This window comes from Arachis duranensis, chromosome 8 (genome assembly GCF_000817695.3).
Source record: "Arachis duranensis cultivar V14167 chromosome 8, aradu.V14167.gnm2.J7QH, whole genome shotgun sequence".
In the NCBI taxonomy this organism is placed as follows: Eukaryota; Viridiplantae; Streptophyta; class Magnoliopsida; order Fabales; family Fabaceae; genus Arachis; species Arachis duranensis.
This window is the reverse complement of record NC_029779.3, coordinates 2599537-2604010: the sequence shown is the minus strand read 5'-3', so window position 1 is coordinate 2604010 and position 4474 is coordinate 2599537.

Genomic DNA, 4474 nt, shown 5'->3' with positions numbered 1-4474 from the left:
CCAAATAACGGCAAGCCATCTCTGTTAAATAAAATATAAATTCATTTCTAATATATTTTGGAAAGAAATAAAGTAACTTTTAAAAAATAGAATAATTTGATGAAAAGATTTGTTTGTCTTGAATTTAAAAAAATTGAAAATTAATATATTTTTAAATTTTTCTTCATATTTAAAATACAATGACTTCCAGATAACTTAATACAAATTTCGTAACATCTAAAATATTTATCAAATTTGGACCGAACTAATTGGTTCGACCGAAAAATTAGTGAATCAGATTTTGAATGGATTCGATTTAGGTTTCTATTCTAAGGGTTACCTGAAATTGGGTTGTTTTTTAGGCCTGAATGTGAGGTATAGACTTCTTTTCGGGTAGCATCCGACTTCTGTTGATGCGAAGGTGCCGCCGTCTGAGTTCCTCGTGAAGAGGTGGGGAGGTGGGTGGGACCTGTAAGGAATTCCGATACTTAAGTTAGCAAGGGTTTAAGCAGGTTTTTTAGTAGAATGGGTTCTGAATATACTTGAGGGTGTCAGTGTATTTATAGTAGATTAAATAACCACCTTTTTGAGTAGTTTCACCTTTTGATGATCGATAACCGTTCCCTTTTGTTAGGGGAGTTGTTGAGATCTCCCTTCTAAGTTATTAGGAAATATCTTAGGAGTCAATTACTTATTTAGATAAGTAGGGCTAGACCCATGTCACCGTGTCCGACCACTATGAGGTCAGGTAGGTATATCTTAATTGGGCTTTATTCATTTTGGGCTTAACTGTGTTTTTAGGTTAGGGTATGAACAGTGCCCCTGCTTGACACCGAACTCCATTAGGTCAGACTTAAGCATTTGTAGGTCAGACTTGACCTTTTATGGTGTGGGTTCATCACGTCGAGCACCTCCTTTCTAGGGGTTAAGTCGAGTACTTGACGTGTTTTTTATGAACCTGAATCATTGCGTCTTTTCGTCATTTACACGTTTCTCTACGATTACTTTGGTAAATGTGCACGTCATAAAATGAAGGGGTGAACTTACCTTTTTGCCCCTTAGGTCTTATAAATACTGAACCATTTTTTCTTTCTTCTTTTTTCTTCTTCTTCTAAGTCTTTTTGTTTTTTATTCTCTCTCAAAGTTCTTCGTACCCCATTTTTTTAAAGATTTTTTCTATCTTGAATTTCTACTTAGAATTTTTTTTCGTGCTTTGAAGTTGCTTGGAATGTTCGTGTGTTTTGCCGCTGTGTGCGTACCGTCATTTTCTCATTTAGTCAAGGTTGGTCTTTCCTCTTTCGCTTTATTTTCTGTATCCTTGTATGTTTGTTGGATAATGTGTTTTTGGCACCGTCAATTTTGATGGTTGTGTGAAAAAATGGCAATAGTTTCGTGTCAATGTTCCTTCATAGTTGTTTGGTGATTCTGCATTCTTTCTCTTAAGTTTTGAAAAATTGTTCCTTGTTGCTACAAATTTGTGTGTTTGAATGTGGAATTTTGCTCTATGTTATCTTAAAATGGTGTTGTTTTGCTTTTTGAAAACAGCACAATTTTCTTCTTTTGCAATGTGGTTTTCCTGCTTAGTTTGCAAGAGGGTTTAAGAACTATGGAGTTCTTTTACCTTGTTGGGATGATCCAACCTCTTATAGACTTGTCTAAATGTTTGTGTTGCTGTGCCTGCATTTTCGACTTGTTGTGATGATTTTCTTTTATTGTATTGTAGGTATAGCTTTATGTCTCGTTCAGTAATTCTCAACATATCGTCTAAAGTCCTGTCCGACCTAAATTGAGTAGATATTACTATACTTTCTGTTGTTGTTCTTGTTATTGATAATAAATATGTTGAGACCTTCCGTAGACAACATACGTTGTGTAGAGATCGAAAAGACGAAAATAAATATTAGATGGTAGTTGCTGATTCTGAGGAGAGAATATATTTTTCCCATCTTGACAAGTCGGAACGTCATTTCATATACATGTATGGGTTCTTTTTTACAAGCTTGGGGTGAACCTTCTTTTTTCTGATTTTGAATCTGAAATTCTTAGTCTTTGCAAAGTTGACCTTTCTTAGATCCATCCCAACTCTTGGGACTTTCTGAAAATTTACCAGCTAATCTGTCGAGAACTCGACCTTCCCTTATCCTCCAAAGCTTTTTTTTTATCTTTTCCAACTTACCAAACCATTTAGTTCTAAGAAACAAGGCTGGATCTCCCTCCGAGTTGTTCAAGGAAGGAAGGTCTTGCCATTTTTTATGATTCTTTTCATGATTTCAAAAATTATTTCTTTAAAATTCGATCTGTTGAGGGTGTTTGACCTTTCTTTCTTAATGAGAGGGATGAAGCCCTTTTTAGCTTGTACTTGGAGGAGTTCCCCATAGTTGTACAATATTGACGACTTAGATGAGGTAGAAGAATGCGTAGTTGCCCTTTTCCAGGAGTGTTGGGACCGGGTAATCGAGCTATGTCCGTACCAAGTTAGGTAGTACTTCTTTGCATTTTGTAAATACTTTTTATTGGTATTTTGTATGTTTATGTAATCCGATTTTGATGTTTGGATTTGCAACAAGGATGACTAATGGGTCAGATGCCCTGAAAACTCTCCGTCAAGCCAAAAAGATTGTTGTTGCCCGAGTTATTCAACTGAAAGAGGTCAGTAAATCGGGTGACCTCCCCTTTCTTTCCAAGTCGGACTCAGATTCTTCTTTATCAGTTAAGACACTTCCTGATCCTACTCCTCCTACTGACTTTGGTAACCAAACAATTCCCTTCGTGCCCCCCTTTTTTCGAGCTGAAGTCTAAGAAACATAAGACTTTCGAGTCAGGAAGTGTGTATGAATAGGGCTTTGATACTGTGGCTTTTTGTGAGAAGCACGTCCTTCCCCACAGTTTCATTATCATGGACGATGCTTCTATAAAAAACCACCTTCAAGTTTTAGCCCGAGATGGGATAAGGACGTCCGAGGTATGCTCTGTTTTGAGGCAGCTGGAGGAGACTTCCCTTGGTGCCTGATAAACCACTATTTTACGGTTTATTTTGTATTGAATTAAGTGGATTTTATCAACTATTCTTACACTTATTTATATAATTTGCATGTTTTTAAGTTTCCTTCCTAATTTTGTGCTATGATTGAAAACGTGCTTCCTAAGCCTTAATTACTAATTTTTAATCATCACTTATTACCATTCGGTGTCGTGATATGTTTGTTAAGTGTTTTCAGGGTTTATAGGGCTGGAATGGCATAGAGGATGGAAAGGAAGCATGCAAAAGTGGAAGGAACATAAGAAATTGAAAATTTGATAAGCTGGTGGAGACGCATACGCGTGGATTAAGCATATGCGTGACTGGTGCAGCAGACAAACGACGCGAATGCGTGGCTGACGCCTACGCATGACCTTGCACATAGTTCAGCAACGCGTACGCGTGACAAGCGTCACGTGCCTCAGTTACGAGAAAATGCTGGGGGCGATTTCTGGGTTGTTTTTGATCCAATTTCAGGCCCGAAAACTTGGACAAGAGGCTGCAGAGTGGAGCTGGAAGATTAATTCATTCACTTTTCATTCATTCACACGTTAGGGTTTAGATGTAGAATTCTAGAGAGAGAGGCTCTCTCTAAGTTTTAGGATTTTTAGTCTTATTTCTTCTCAGTTTCAGAATTTTATCTTGCTTTAATTTAGTTTTCTTCTACCTTTTATTGTTCTAGTATCTTAGTTTATCTTCTCTTGTTGATTTTTTTATTTTTCTAATTTGGTTTATGAACTCTTCTTGTTAGATTCAATTCTCTTTTAGTGCAATTTGAGGTATTTCATGTTTATTGCTTCTTCTTTAATTGTTGGTTATTGATTCCTTGCATTTGTTAATCTTAGATTTTATTATTTCTTATTACTTTTCTATGATTTTATTTTGTGCCTTCCAAGTGTTTGATAAAATGCTTGGCTGGATTTTAAAATAGATTTTTATGTTCTTGACTTGGATTGATTAATTAGAGATTCTTGAGTTATCAAAATTCTTTTGTTGATTGGTAATTGAAGATTGTCAGTTAGCTTGAACTTCACTAAATCTAGTCTCTCCCTATGAGTTGACTAGGTGGTAGCGCGAAGTTGTGATCAATACTTTTCACAAATCAAATAATCCCCGGTAATGAATCCAAAAACTTGGTGTTCAATACCATGGCATAAACACAACTTCGCACAACTAACCAGCAAGTGTACTGGGTCGTCCAAGTAATAAACCTTACGCGAGTAAGGGTCGATCCCACAGAGATTGTTGGTATGAAGCAAGCTATGGTCACCTTGTAAATCTTAGTCAGGCAAACTCAAATGGGTATGGTGATATGCGAATAAAACATAAAGATAAAGATAGAGATACTTATGTAATTCATTGGTAGGAGTTTCAGATAAGCGTATGAAGATGCCTTCCCTTCCGTCTCTCTGCTTTCCTACTGTCTTCATCCAATCCTTCTTACTCCTTTCCATGGCAAGCTTAAGCAAGGGTTTC